The 15,317-nt window shown below is 41.7% G+C and overlaps 1 long non-coding RNA gene across 1 annotated transcript in view; it reads left to right on the top strand.

Annotated features, from left to right (window-relative positions):
• Positions 1–15,317, top strand: part of LOC129711622 (uncharacterized) — a 68,385-nt gene that overhangs the window by 7,878 nt on the left and 45,190 nt on the right. The window contains exon 2 of the long non-coding RNA XR_008725876.1: positions 726–924. This is a non-coding gene — a long non-coding RNA (uncharacterized LOC129711622). The remainder of the gene's footprint in view (positions 1–725; positions 925–15,317) is intronic.

Genomic DNA, 15,317 nt, shown 5'->3' on the forward strand with positions numbered 1-15,317 from the left:
CCTGTAATCTCCTATATTATTTTCTTTGTTCTCACTACATTTTCTATTTACAAGCTGGTGAAACTATTCAGGAAACTTTTAAATTTTGGAAACTTTTTTACTAATTCTTCCATTGTCTTTTCCAGAATGTTGGCATGCGTGCTGTCAAGTCCAAAAGATTTATTCTATTTCAGTCTCCCCAGCATTTCAGTGCTTTTGCTTTAATAACATTCAAGGAAATAGAATCATTGAGAACAGATACAGGCCCTTCAGCCGACTGAGTCCATGCCAAACATTAAACAACTATTTATTTGATTATACGACTAGCCCCGACTCGGGGTAGATCGCCCAGCGCGGGGGAGCTGAGATTCCCCCCCCCCCCCCCCAGATGCAGGAGCTTGATGGCCCCGACGAGGAGGTCCGCCGCCTGCTAAGGGAATAAGGACATTGTCCTGTCAATGGAAGGTCAGAGGCCCCCGACCGCTGGAGGACAAAGAAGGGAGAGATTGAAATTTTTTCCCCTTCCATCACTGTGAGGAATGTGGAGGAGTCACTGTGGTGGATATTTATGTTAAAATGTACTTTATGTGTTCTGTTGCTTTTTATTGGTATGGCTGTATGGCAAATCAAATTCCTCGTATGTTGTAAAACATACTTAACTAATAAAGTATGATTATAATTATGATATTAATGCTACACTAATCTAATGTTACTATTTTCCCTACATTTCCATCAACTACCCTCAGAATCTACTACAGAATCACTTACACACGAGGTGTAATGGACGAAAATGTGGCAGGATACCAAAGTTACTCGGAGGAAACTCGAGCAATCGCAAAGCGAACATGTAAACTCCAGATAGACGGCACCGGACGTCAGGATTGAACCCAGTTTACTGGAGCTGTGGGGAGGCAGCTTTGTTAGCTGTGCCACTATGCCACCCAAGTAAGTTCGTCAATGTCATTAAATACTAGGTTCGCCTCCATGTTTTCTCCATTCACTTTATCTTCTGCAGTGAAAACCAAAGCCAAAATATGTGTGCAAGCTCTGCTCATTCTTTATTCTCTATAATACCTTCACCCGTGTTTGTCCCTTTATTTTTGCCTCCGCCCCTTTTGACATCGCTGTAGAGGTTGATGCAATCTTTTCTTATAGTTTAGTTTAGAGATAGAAACATAGAAACTAGGTGCAGGAGTAGGCCATTCGGCCCTTTGAGCCAGCACCGCCATTCAATATGATCATGGCTGATCATCCAAAATCAATACCCCGTTCCTGCTTTCTCCCCATATCCCTTGATTCCATTAGCCCTAAGAGCTATATCTAACTCTCTCTTGAATACATCCAGTGAATTGGCCTCTGCTGCCTTCGGTGGCAGAGAATTCAATAGATTCACAACTCTCAGTTTTTCCCCATCTCAGTCCTAAATGGCCTACCCCTTATTCTTAAACTGTGACTCCTGGTTCTAGGCTCCCCCAACATTGGGGACATTTTTCCTGCATCTAGCTTGTCCAATCCTTTGAGAATTGTACATGTTTCCATAAGATTCCCTCTCATCCTAAATTCTAGTAAATATTCAGTGACGAGACAAAGCGCGGAAGCAGGCCTTTCGCCCCATCGAGTCTGCGCCGACTAATAAAGACATGGACAGATAATCATGTTGGTCAATTAATCGCTGGCTGACAACTCCACTGATAATATTCAAAAGAAAATTCTGGAAGCTTTGGCCAACATTCCCGTTCTTATAGTGATGATTCCTTTCAGCGCAGTTTGGTGGTGCAAAAATATCTATTATATTTGTTCAGGTTATCTCAATGTGATTGTTGTGTGAATCCAATGAAGTTTTCCGTGACTGCTGCAACACAATGCTGTATTAAAAGCAAATCTCTGCATGTTTATTGTCTTTTACATTATTGGAGAACCTGCCAAATTCTTAGGTTCATGCCGGTTGGTTTTTCAATTGCATCATTTCATACTGGTGTGCATCCTTGCACGTGATACAGATGAGTTAACCATGCTCCCTGTGCCAAAGACAACTGGAATCCTTTTTATATCAACCCCTCCAGGTTAATTCGGCTCAATAAAATAGACCTTCCAAATATTGAGTGGCGTCGCAGTGTAATTTACTGATTAGCACACTTGGCTGGCTGCTGCTCAACTGTCTTTGAGAGGGTCGATGGTTACATTTTCTGCTCAATGAATTGTGATCACTGCAGCTGAGTCTAAATCTAAGCAGGTGCTTAGTTTTCACAGGCTGTGATAAACACACTGCTTCTGAGCAGGAGTGCGGGGCTGGTGGTTGTACGGATTGCAAATGAAACTAAAGGAATGACACAACCTGACAGTTGTAAATCAACCCTTTAATCCTCTGGAATTTTTTTGGAAGGCATTGTTCGCAGCCACTTACATATGTATTGATTCTCCAGCCTATTTGGCAATAACGAATTTGTCCACCGAATGACTGACAGAATGAATTACTTTAAACTGCTTGACATTTTCTGATCCACTCTAACATTAGCTATGAGATTACTTCAGAAAGTAGACGGTGTGAATGAATCGCCTTCCGAACCACCAGGGAAATGAGATGCTGGAGCTGACGGGGAATGGAATTGGGGAGCTGAAATGCATATAAACTCTCGACGTAGTGTGTTAACTACAGCAGTTGAACAATATCTAGATAGCATCTCCCTCCCAGATGGGAAAACTAGAAGGGCTTGAGATTGCAACAAATATCGAATAGTACCAGCTCGGATGTGTACAGGAAAAATAAAGATATTGTTTAAGCACGTGTAATCTGTTTGGCTGAATTAGATGAAAATGTGGGAACAAAAAACAAATCAAATGTTCTTTAGACTTTAACTTTAAAATACGCTTTTTAAAGTGCTGATAACATTCTTGGAAGAATGCTAGTTAATGTATTTGAGCATAGTTTTGCTCCTGCTATGTTATCTTACACTTAATATAAAACAAAATGAGGCCATTCAGCCCATCAGATCTGTGCTGGCCCACAAGCAGCGAGCCCATTTGTCTCACTCATCCTCTCCTTATTTTCCTGCAGTCCTGCAACATTTATCATGTATAGCCTTTCCACTGATTGGTTGGCAAGCGGTACATGTGACAATAAACTAAGCTAGGTGGCTCAGCAGTAGAGTTGCTGCCTGACAGTGTTTGCAGAGCCGGAGTCCCGCTTTCGATCCCGACTGTGGGTGCTGTATGTACAGAGTTTGCACGATCTTCACCTGGTGAGTGGGTTTTTTCTGGGATCTTCCAAAGTGTGGTTTGTAGGTTAATTGGCTTGGCATAAGTGTAAACTTTCCCTAGTGTGTGTCGGATAGTGTTAGTGTGTGGGGATTGCTGGTCGGTGCGGACTCGGTGAGCCGAAGGGCCTGTTTCCGCGCTGTATCACTAAACTATCTCTCAAACGTTATCATCAACTTCCCTTTTTGTCATTAAACTACACTAAGGTGCAATTTGCTGTAGTCAGTGAATCTACCTGCAGGTTCTTGCAATGCAACAAAGAGGAAACCTGAATACCCAGAGTAACCCTTGCGGTCGCAGGGAGGACGTGCAAACTCCATTAAAAAAAATACAGCATCCAATCTCTCCCTCTCCCCTCCCCTCTCCCTCCCCCCCCCCCCCCCCCCCCCCCCCCCCCCATAATCCCCCCCTTCTTATCCCCCCCCCCCCCCCCTTTATCCCCCTCCTCTCCATCCCACACAGATCCATAATCCCCCACCTCTATTCAGTCCTCACTCACATCCCCTGTGCTCCCCACCATCAAACCCCCCCCCCCCCCCCCGATCAATTTATCCTGCACTGATCACCCTATCACCTCGCATTGATTCTCCTGCCACCACCCATCCATCCTACACTGGTCCCACAATTCATCCTGTACTGTCCCCCTTCCCATTCATCCTGCATTGCTCCCCCCCCCCCCCCCCCCCCCCATCCTGTACTGATTCCCCCCCAATCATCCCATACTGACCCCCCCCCCCCTATATTTATCCTGCACCGCCCCCCCCCATCCATCCCGTACTGACCCCCCCCCCCATTCAACCCCCACTGACATCCTCCACGCTCTCCCCTCACACAATTTACCTACTCAAACCGCTAATTCCCCTGCCTCAATCCATCCATTGCCTTCTCAACCCCCCCCCCCCCCCCCCCCGCGCGCCATCTATCCATCCCGCATTGATTCGAACCCCCCCCCCCCCCCCCCCCCCCCCCCCCCCCCCCCCCCCCCCCGCAACCATATTGTGCTGGAAATGTCTTCAGAGCGAACATTGACTGTGTTTGGATAACGGAATGTAATCAAATGCGTTTTAATTCCCAATGTTAATATTTGCTTTAATCCATAAAGATGGATTAATTAAATTGTGAAAATGTGAAGCATTATAACCTATAACCGCAGTGTTCGTTTGTCACTGCTACCGTTGACACGTTATTACAGAATTCATTTTAATGGCAAATCAATGCTCTTAATATGGAGTATCAGTACTGCAGTTATTTAATGAGCAACATTCACAACTATACGTTGGATTTATCCAGGTTTTACTTCTACAGTCGGTCATATACATCACAAATTTGGTCAGGAGATATTTCAGTTGAAATTGTACCATTAATTCTGAAATGGGAATGATGGAAATAGCATTTATCAATAATTAAATAAACATCTGGTGCTTACAAACTGGGTATCTTCATTGCTGTTCACACCACATACATCTAATCTGAATGTCCGGTAATGTGGCATTTTGACACCTTTAAACATGTTGCCAAAAGATAATTTGCTGCAGTTATGCCCTTTGGCCATCTCTTGTCAATTAGTGGGATGTTTAAGCTGTCAGATGGGTATAGTCGGTTTTAACAACTATTGTCATAACATGCCTTTAGAAATTTCCTTGCAACCTGTATATTTTGTTGTGGATAATTTATGTAAGAAGCGAGAGTGTTTCTGTACCAATAGCAATAATGACCCATGCTATGGTCATGTCATGATAATTTTCAGTCCTTCACAGAAAACATGCTTGCATAAATCTGTAGTGTGCATGGTTAAGCATATATGTTACCATGGTCCAGGATTTATTGACACAGGTTGATCATACGCTGAATAATCCAACTACATTTTTGTTTGGAAGTGGAAAGAAATAATAGAAATTGCATTAATTGCAATGTGTAAAAAGAGTTGAGATACTGCATTATAATTTTGCTGCATGTTATTGTGGTATATATCATGTCTTGATTGGTGAATATGTTTAGTTTGTGACTTGTTTGAAGCAGAAATAATATGTGAATACTTCATTGAGCATAATAACGCAAGCCGTCTTAAATGACCACCTAAACAGTCATTTGGCAACCTAAAAGCTGCCTAGGTTGGCCGGCTGGCAACAGGGAAAAAAGTTAAATGAGAGCCCTGACATCTTAATAGAATATTGGATGTTCTCCATTTCTTTCATTTTTCTTTCTCACTGATGCTATCCTTGTCCGGCCCATTTAAAAAAAAAAAATGCCGAGATGTATTATGATAGTTTGATTCCAATGCATTTACAATCATTGAAGATTTCCCAGCACATTGCCTTAGACAGGGCGGCACGATAGCGCAGCGGTTGAGTTGCTGCCTTACAGCGGCAGAGACCTAGGTTCAATCCTGACTACGGGAGCTGTCCATATGAAGTTTGTACTTGTGTGTGGGTTTTCTCCAGGAACTCTGGTTTCCTAACGCACTCCAAAGATATACAGGTTTGCAGGTTAATTGGTTTGGTATAATTGTAAATTGTCCCCAGAGAGTGTAGGATAATGTTAGTGTGCGGGGATCGCTGATTTAGATCCAGTGGGCTGAAGGACTTGTTTCCGCTCTGTATCCGTAAACTAAACTAAAATAGTGGAGATTGATAATTGTGCTCAACTGCTGTGGGAAAAAAAAAAGTATGCAATTCTGCTCAAAGCGCCACCACAACTAGTTGCTTTTTACCACCTTGTAACACGGTGTGGACTTACAGTGATGTCCATGTATTTTACTTTCTGTAATGAAAAGCTATGAAATACATTTCACATGAGCACTGAATGCAAAGCATTTATGAACGGGATCCATAGGAGAGAAAGCAGCAAGGTGCCAACATTAAAACCTTTACTGCGCTGCCAAGATGATGACAATTCCTTGCCAAGAGTAAATGTCTGCTTGCCAAAAGGCCCAGCTGGCACTTTACCCATACACTGTATTAAACATAACATCTACTCATTTTGCAAAATAAAAACTAAGAACAAATAATTCATTCATACATAAAACAATAGCAGGCAGATGCAGCATGGAAACTTTGTACAAATAAAGCTATACAATTAGCAAATTACTCAATTAAAAACGGGGAACTTTGGAGTCGTAGTGTGGAAACTTTCAGCCCAAGTTACCCACACTGACCAACATGTCCCATCTGCACTATTCCCACCTGTCTGCATTTGGCCCATATCCCTCTAAACTTCTCCTATCCATGTACCTGTCTAAATGTTTCTTAAAGGTGCGATAGTACCTGTGGTGGTACTTTGGGGAATAGTTTAGTGGTTTACAGTTGCGAGGTAAATTTTAGTCTGAATTGAATCATGAAACTTTCTCTGTAGGGATTGAATCATAAAGGACACGTGAATTCCAGGTTTGATCTCCCCTCTGTGATAAATTAAATAATCCCAAATGATAGCTGATGGAATTCTCCAGCTAACTTTGGTGTTCTGGATATGGCATGGACCAGAACTAGTGTATTTTTCCTAAATCTGGCTGAGAAATGGATCCATTGGATTCACACAGCTTGCCAATAGTTACTTTGGAGATGGTGAAGAGCATGGCACTGGGTGACATCTCATGCATGTGGAACAGTATCTTGGTACAACCTCATGGAGGCTATCTTCTGTACACAATCATGAGAGGAATAGATCGGGTAGATGCAATGAGTCTCCTGCCAAGAGTAGGGGAATCGCAGACCAGAGGTTCAAGGTGAAGGGGAAAAGATTTAATAGGAATCCGAGGGGTAACTTTTTCACACATGGAACAAGCTGCCAGAGGAGGTAGTTGAGACTGGGAATATCCCAACGTTTAAGAAACAGTTAGACGGGTACATGGATAGGATAGGTTTGGAGGGACATGGACCAAACGCTGGCAGGTGGACTAGTGTAGCTGGGATATTGTTGGCCGGTGTGGGATAGTTGGGCCGAAGGGCCTGTTTCCATACAGTATCACTCTGACTCTATTTCCATGAAGGGACAACGGCAGTAGTACATACTGCACAAAGGGATTGCACATTGGAAAATAAAAATTACACTCCCAACAATTTGCAATCTATCTATTTTATGTACAAATCAATTGTGTGCTTAACGGGCAAATTTTCTGCACACTTAGTCACTTAGATCATTTTTAATTGGTTATGCACGTCTTTAGATTAATCAGACCATTACAAATGTGTACTGTACAAATATATTGAACAAAGAATTAAGGGTTTTTTAGGAATTTATGTTTAATTGGAAGAGATTTAATGTGTTTAATTTCATAATCCCACTTCAGAAATGGATTTTCTTAACTGTAGGCTACTTCTCACTTTTTGTTGACTGTTATTTGGTCAAAAATGACAAAAAGGAAAACACTAAACATTTTTTGTAGAGTTGTGACCTAAATCATTGATCTATACAACACACTTTGAAATTGTGGTGTTTCAAAGACAATGAACAGCAGAAATTTTAACGTTCATTAAGCTCTTTAAACTGAGTAGAATGTAATAATACAATTTCTGGGAATATATTTTATAAAATAATGATTTTAAAGGAAATTGTTTTATTAAAAGGTAAGATTTATGTTACAATTTCGATTAAAGCTCGCGACCTCTGACTTTGTGTTTCACTACCGATTACACAACCTGATACCATGGTGCGATTAGATCATCTCTCATCTGCTTTTGTTTGTATTAGTTCAATCCTGAGATCATTTTGTTTGTTTGTTTGTTTGGAAATACAGCGCGGAACCAGGCCCTTCGACCCACCGAGTCTGCGCCACCCAGCAATCCATGCACATTAACACTATCCTAACACACTAGGGATAATTTACATTTATACCAAGCCAATTAACCGACAAACCTGTACGTCTTTGGAGTGTGGGAGGAAACTGAAGAACTTGGAGAAAACCCACGCAGGTCACGGGGAGACCTATACCGCAAAGGTGTTGAGTCCAATTACAATTCTTGTTGATATCAATAACTCTGAAAGTTAGAGAGACACAACTGACTGCTGGTGGTAGAAGCTGAAGTAAAAACAAATTGCTGGAGGAACTCAGTGAGTCAGGCAGCATCTATGGAGGGAATGGGAAACGATGATGTTTCGGGTCGGGAATCTTCTCCAGTCTGAAGAAAGGTCCCAACCTGAAACTTCATCTGTCCATTTCCCTCCACAGATGCTGCCTGGCCCATTGTGTTTCTCCAGTACTTTGTTAATAACTCTGAGATTAAACCAAGGCAGATCCTGGGCTATGATAGAGAACCGCACAGAATAGCAGATTTTCCCCTAAAGCTTAATATTGGTTCTAGAGATGTCCTTTGGAACAATAACTCACACATTTGGAAGTTAATGAAAGTCAGGATAAATATGGATGCCCGGCAGACTGGCAGCTTAGAAACATGAAATAATCTCCAAGAATCTTCAAAGGTTACAAATATATTAACAGTGAAGAATGAACATTTTGTTCTTCTTTTCAGTCTCAATATTGTCAATTTCCAGTTGAGAAATTCTCTCTCTTCCACGAACACTGAAGTAATCTGTCTTTACCATAACTTAAAGATGTATCATTGCATTGTTCCCCCTCAAAGTTGCTTTTCCTCTTCCATGTATATCATCAATGGCAAAGTGTCAATTCTATGTAAATAAAGAGAATCTATGCCTAGATTAGAGCACCAGACATTTTCAGTTGGAGTTTCATGATCTTATTTTACAAAATTCGAATCTTCCGCTGATCTGTCTGGGCTGTTGTTACGATTTTTACTGCAAGATGTTATAAGAATTATGAGCAGAAATTGGCTATTCATCCCTCCTGTTCCAACATTTATCATGATAATGGCTAAACTTCTAACTCAGCATTACTTTCCTGGACTAGCTCACACCCTCTGAGTCTTTTAACATTCACGATCAACAGCGGTAGAGTTGTTTCCTTACAGTGCCAGAGACCTGACTATGGGTGCTGTCTGTGTGGAGTTTGTACGTACTGCCTGTGACCGCGAGGGTTTTCTCTGGGTGCACCTGTTTCCTCCCACACTCCAAAGACGCACAGGTCTGTAGGTTAATTGGCTTGGGTATAAATTGTAAACTGTTCCCAGACTGTAGGATAGTGCTGGTGTACGGGGATTGCTGGTTGGTGTGGACTCGGTGGGCCAAAGGGCATGTTTTCGCACTGTATCTGTAAACTAAGCAATCACTATCGATGTTGAATGAACTCAACGACGTTCACCATAGCAGAAAATTCCAAGGCTATACCATCATCTGAGAGAAAACCTCAGTCCTAAAAGTCTTCTCCCTACACTGAAGCTCTGATCCTTGGTTCTGGAACTCTTCACCAAGAGAAACCTGCTCCCTGGTTCCAACTTCAGAGGCCTGCATTCTCCTTACTCTAGAGACTGCCGAACTGGTCAACTTCATCCCTCCACATACCAAGTCCTTAGAAATTAAGCCCTTCAGCCCACTGATTCCATGCCGACCAACGATCCCCTTACACTATCACTTTCCTACACACTAGCGATATCTTACAATTTTTATCATATTGCTTAGAACTAGTTGAATGAATCTTCACTGATCTTCGAGGAAACTAAGAATATACGCAACACTCCAGGTGCAGTTGCAACAAGGCCCGAAATAATTGCTGGCTGTAAAATTACATATTATGGTGATATATATTTCTGTAGCTACTGATGATTCACAGTACCCCTTTAATAGTTAGTTTGAGCTGTGGGATCTGTTGTAAATGCATCCAAGTGTGGTGCCTCACAACATGATGTGTTTTGATGTGAAAACAGGACTTTGACTCCACAAGAACTGCTTGCTTACTGCCGGTTAAATTTCCCTTGTTATCTGTGAGTGACAGATCCCTAGTTACAACACATCATGAATCTGATGCAGTTCATTACTTTTAAAGCAACACAGGAACCAGTGATCAATAAAATGAAGACAGTACTGCATTTCCTGCATGTGAAATAGTTGGATAGATTCGGATTGGCCAGAACAAAGGCTTGTAATCCTGTTCTTGCTGACTTCTAATTTAGTTTAGTTTAGAGATAGAGCACGGAAACAGGCCCTTTGGCCACTGAGTCCGTGCTGACCTAACTTATAATTTTTACAGAAGTCAATTAACCTAGAAACTTGTACGTTTTTGGAGTGTGGGAGGAAATTGGAGCAACCTGGTCAAACCTATGAGGTCACAGGGAGAATGTACAAACTCCGTACAGACAGCACCCATAGTCGGGATCGAACCCGGGTGTCTGGTGCTGTAAGGCAGCAACTCTACCGCTGCATCACCGTGCCACCACGAAAAGAGGAATTTGTTCCTCTTGTCTTATTGTGACCACATTGATTTTGTTTCTGCTATTTTCTTTTCATGGTGCCACTTAGTACTAATTACTCAATTTACAAGTTCAAATTGCTAGAATTTGCTACTTGTATTGTGTCCCCTCAGTGTTTGTATCCTGACAGTTAGTTACTCCTCTGATAATTTAAGTAGCTGCACAAGATACAGATTTGAGTGTCAATTGACAGTAATTGTTTGTGCCACTAAATGTAAAAAAGGTAACGAGCTGCCACACCAAGAGGCCTAGTAAGTTTTGCTGAGCCTCAACTGATCATAAGTCGTAAGATCATAAGATCATAAGATTATAAGTGATAGGTGCAGAATTAGGCCATAGTTTACTCCGCCATTCAATCATGGCTGATCTATCTCTCCCTCCTCGCTACTGGTGCTGGTTTTATGGAGTTTGTACATTCTCCCTGTGACCACGTGGGTTTTCTCTCCACAGCTCCTCTCATACTCCAAAGGCGCGCAGGTTTGTAGGTTAATTGGCTTTGGTTAAATTGTAAATTGTCCCTATCGTGTAGGATAGTGCTAGTGTACGGGGTGATCGCTGGTCGGCGTGGACTTGGTGGGCCGAGAGGCCTGCTTCTGCACTGTATCTTTAAAGTCTAGAGTAAAGCAAAATCATCAACCAGTACAAAGCTATCAGTTCAATAAGCCCTTATTGCAATTCAGCTCAATTTCTCCAAGGTCAAAAATTCAAGATATTGTAGAATCAACAAGACAAGGGAAAGCAGCAACTTATTGAGTTCACACCAATAAACTTGCTTGCGGCATCCACTTTAATACCAAGTAGGACAAGAATAATAACATCATTGGAAGACGGTCATCAGAGAAAAAATGATCCCTGGTAACACATGTCATCTTGGACACATTTCCTATCGTAATTACCAAACCTCATTTTGTTTTCTTCACAGATCTGCACCGCGATGTTTTATTTGACAATTGAAAGAGCAATAATCTTTGGTTGTTTTCTTGAGCTGATGATCATAGAAATGGCCCAAGAACCTTCTTTGCATTTGTATTCAAAAATGATGCATATAAATCTTCCTCCTTGATGCAAAATAGGTTGAGTGGTCTTTGTCATTGGAGTTCCTCACCACCTACTACAGGAAGACCAGTGCCTTAATCACAATAGCAGATCCAGGAACAGATCTCTCTTCCTGCAGAAAGCAACCATCACAGATAATAAATGTTCCTAAATTCATAATTGATAAGAGAAGAATTAGGCCATTTGACCCATTAACTCTACTCCACCATTCGATCATGGCTGATCTATCTTCCCCTCTAAACTGGATTCTCCTGCCTTCTACCCATAACCCCTGACACCCGTACTAATCATGAATCTATCTATCTCTGCCTTAAAAAATATCTATTGACGGCCTCCACAGCCTTCTGTGGCAATGAATTCCACAGATTCACCATCCTCTGACTAAAGAAATTCCTCCTCATCTCCTTCCTAAAGGAATGTCCTTTTATTCCGAGGCTATGACCTCTGGTTCTAGACTCTCCCACTAGTGGAAACATCCTCTCCACATTCACTCTATCCAGGTTTTTAACTAATCGAATACCTTTCACTTATTGAATGTCATCCTCTTTGAGAATAAATAACATTTCTTGCAAATTTATACGTCCTGAGAATAAAGTACAATCTATGTAACTTTAAAAAATGTCACATAATCATGCCATTTATAAAGTGCCTTTGATTACTTAAATGCCATCACATGTACAGATGGTTTTCTCGGGTGATGTCAATGTGCTGTCCCTGCTCCAGGATCTGCTCCTTCGGAAACAGAGAGCAATATCTCAGCCTGTTAAACAGTACAAACTCCATTTGCCTCTAGCCAACTCCACTGAAACTTATTGCCACGGGATTGTAAAAGTTACATTCGCCACTTATACAAAGACATTGCTTGAAAAATTTTGTTGCAACAAAAAATAGCAGAAAATCGATCATGACATTGCTATTCCTTTCAGTTCATCAAAAAAACTTTATAGCCAAACATCACTGGCTAGGGCAACATGAAGTAACGTAATTATAATTGGAAATCAGCAGCTGTACCACCAGCCTAAAGTTCTACATTGATTTATAAGTTCTAATTCAATTTGTCAGTTGTAAATATAAAATAAGGTAATTGTCTCAAGAATGTAAGGTAGAAACAAAATGCTGGTCACTCAGTGGTGCGAGCAGTTTCTGGAGAGAAGGAATGGGTGACGTTTCGGGTCTAAGACTAGAGGCCATAGACTCAGAATAAAAGGACGTATCTTCAGACCTATTCTTGACCCAAAACTTCACACATTTCTTCTCTCCAGAGATGCTGCCTGTCCCGCTGTTAGTCCAGTATTTTGGGTCTATCTTCGGTTTAAACCAGCATCTGCAGTTCCTTCCTGCATGTCCCATGATTGTAGTAAGATATCTAAAGTGAGGCTTTTGTATGAAAGAACTACAGATACTGGTTTAAATCGCAGAAACAGACTCTTTGGCCCACCGAGTCCGTGCTGACCAGTGTGGGAGGAAACGAAGATCTCCAAGAAAACCAGCGCGATCACGGGGAGAATGTACAAACTCCATTCAGACAGCACCTGCATTCGGGATTGAACCCGCATCTCTGGCACTGAAAGCGCAAAAAGAGAGCAACTCTACCTCAGCGCCTCCATGCCATCATTATACTTAGGATACAGCAAGGGTATTGTTCATCATCACACTGTATAAAGGACTTATTTGCACCGGAGAAGCTGTAGAGGAGATTAATCAAGATGCTATAAATGTAATAAAACGGAACTGCAGATGTGGGTTGATACAGTTAGAAGAAGGTTCCTGACCCAAAACGTCATTTGTCCATTTTCTCCAGAGATGCTCCCAAACCTGCTGAGTTACTCCAGCATTTTGGGTCTATCTTTAGATGGAGTTCAACCATGGGGGGAGGGGGAGTGGAGAGGCTGGGATTGTTTGTCATGGAGTGGAAAAAGCTGAGGACGGGCCAAACTGAGGAATGCCAAATTATTACAGATAAATATATGGTAGATCCTGAAGAATTTTCTCTGAACCGAGGTCTCCATTACCAAAGAGAATAGCTTTAAGCTAAGCGGGAGGAGATGCAAAGGGAAGAATATTTTCATCAAGATGGTGCCTGAAATCTGTTATATTACTGCTTGAGGGTGTTGGAAAGATTGGTTCTCTCACAACCTTTAAGAATCATTCAGGTGATCACTTGAATGGCCATAACATAAAATGCACCCCTTGGAATGCCACAAAATGTGATTAGCAGAGAGGTTCTTGAGGCTACACCATTCATCATTCTTTGCTCTGTAACTTTACAACTGTCTTAGTCATTGAGTCATAACGTCACAGATCACAGAATATGAAAAGTGTGGCCACTGGAAGGTTAATGGTTTAAGCAGCAAAACGCACGATCAACTCATGGTGTTTCGATAGATTGCTGGACTTTTATCAGAATTATCTCCAATTTCCATAGATAAGGTTTGTGGCAAGTTGTAAATAAAATTAAGACTGCTGGATGAACTCAGTGGGTCAGGCAGCATCTGGTGGGAAATGGATGGATGACATTTTAGGTTACGACGCTTCTTCAGAGGCAACATTCATTCCAGCCAACATCTGGTTAATCTCCTCTGCAGGCTGAAGAAGGGTCCTAACCTGCAAAATCGTCTGTCCATTTCCTTCCATATTTGCCCCCTGACCTCTGACTACTGTATTCCACCAGTCGTCTGTTCTTTGCTCAAGATAAATTCATAAGTTCTGGGAGCAGATTTAGGCCATTTGACCCATCAAGTATACTCCGCTGTTCAATCATGCAATGTGTTAAATGTTCTCACTTGCTGAGGCTTGGATAGAGTGGATGTGGAGAGGATGTTTCCACCAGTGGGGGAGTCTTGAACTAGCCACAGAATTAAAAGAGGCTCTTTTAGGAAGGAGATGAGGAGACATTTCATTCATCAGAGGGTGGTGTATCTGTGGAATTCTTTGCCACAGAAAACTGTGAAGGCCAAGTCAGTGGATATCTTCAAGGCAGTGATGGATAGATTCTTGTTTAGTATGGGAGTCAGACGTTATGGGGAGAAGGCAGGGGAATGGGGTTAGGAGGGAGAGATAGATCAGCCATGATTGATAGGTCGAATGGCCTAATGCTACTCCTATCACTTATAACCTTATGACCTTGCTGAGTGGTAACTTCATAAAATGAAGCGGACATAGAGAAAGCCAAGGCACAGGAAGTAAGAAACTCCACACAATATGCAGCAAACTCCTAGATCCCACTGTGGGGGTCACAGTCTGTTCAATGTATATTCTCCTTCCATATTTACCAGCTGCCCATTCAATACTAAGATTCACTGTAACACCGGAGTTCAGAACCATTGACTCCATCACGCATAGCACTTCACATATAATTTACATGTATAATTATTTAACTCATGATGAGATTATGCTGATAATATTAAAACCTGCCAGGGGTAATTTCAAAGCATTAATGATTTGATTAAATTATTTAATATTGCAATCATTTAACTAAGTGAGTTATGACTTGTGGTCGCTTTAAGAAGAAAATTTGACTTTCTCAGTAACTAATTTAAGTTTAGGATCAAGAGTGTATGTGTATAATACATGCCATATCGAATACTGTATCATCAGGCTGCACCCTGTCCTTAATAACTCTCTTCACAAACATTGCAACCCACTCTAGTCGGTTCAGTACACATGGAACATGCCTCAGTCATGCAAGTTTCAGGGTGGAGGAACACAAGA

Source organism: Leucoraja erinacea, chromosome 30, assembly GCF_028641065.1.
Source record: "Leucoraja erinacea ecotype New England chromosome 30, Leri_hhj_1, whole genome shotgun sequence".
NCBI classification, from domain to species: Eukaryota; Metazoa; Chordata; class Chondrichthyes; order Rajiformes; family Rajidae; genus Leucoraja; species Leucoraja erinaceus.